Genomic DNA, 714 nt, shown 5'->3' on the forward strand with positions numbered 1-714 from the left:
TGGTCCGTGTTTCAAGACGGGTCGAATGGGGAGCCCACAGGCCGATGCCAGGAGCACGCAGATGCCGAAGCACGCCAGAAGGCGCATGCTGCCAGCCACGATCGGGACGACGACGTCTCCACAAGCGGAACAAAGGCCTGGGCTTTGGCCGCCGTCTCAATCCGCATCGGTCCATGCCCCAAGTCGATTGGCGGACTGGCTTACCACCTTTCCACATCCGACTGGGGCACATCGCCGGCCCCGCCCCAAGTCGATTGGCGGACTGGCTTACCACCTTTCCACATCCGACTGGGGCACATCGCCGGCCCCATCCGCTTCCCTCTGGCGGACTGGCTTACCACCTTTCCACATCCGACTGGGGCACATCGCCGGCCCCATCCGCTTCCCTCCCGACAATTTCAAGCACTATTTGACTCTCTTTTCAAAGTCCTTTTCATCTTTCCCTCGCGGTACTTGTTTGCTATCGGTCTCTCGCCCATATTTAGCCTTGGACAGAATTTACCGCCCGATTGGGGCTACATTCCCAAACAACCCGACTCGTTGACAGCGCCTCGTGGTGCGACAGGGTCCGAGCGCAACGGGGCTCCCACCCTCTCTGGCGCCCCTTTCCAGGGGACTTGTGCCCGGTCCGTCGCTGAGGACGCTTCTCCAGACTACAATTCGAACGCCGAGGGCGCCCGATTCTCAAGCTGGGCTCTTCCCGGTTCGCTCGCC

At 61.3% G+C, this 714-nt stretch overlaps 1 long non-coding RNA gene across 1 annotated transcript; it reads right to left on the reverse strand.

Moving 5' to 3' along the window:
* LOC111476275 lies at positions 1 to 322 on the reverse strand. Its single transcript, XR_002717016.1, has 2 exons — positions 275 to 322; positions 1 to 207 (listed from the first exon to the last, which is right to left on the reverse strand). It is a non-coding gene; the product is annotated as an uncharacterized LOC111476275 (long non-coding RNA).
* Between the last annotated feature and the right edge of the window lie 392 nt (positions 323 to 714).

This window comes from Cucurbita maxima, unplaced genomic scaffold, assembly GCF_002738345.1.
Source record: "Cucurbita maxima cultivar Rimu unplaced genomic scaffold, Cmax_1.0 Cma_Scf07089, whole genome shotgun sequence".
In the NCBI taxonomy this organism is placed as follows: domain Eukaryota; kingdom Viridiplantae; phylum Streptophyta; class Magnoliopsida; order Cucurbitales; family Cucurbitaceae; genus Cucurbita; species Cucurbita maxima.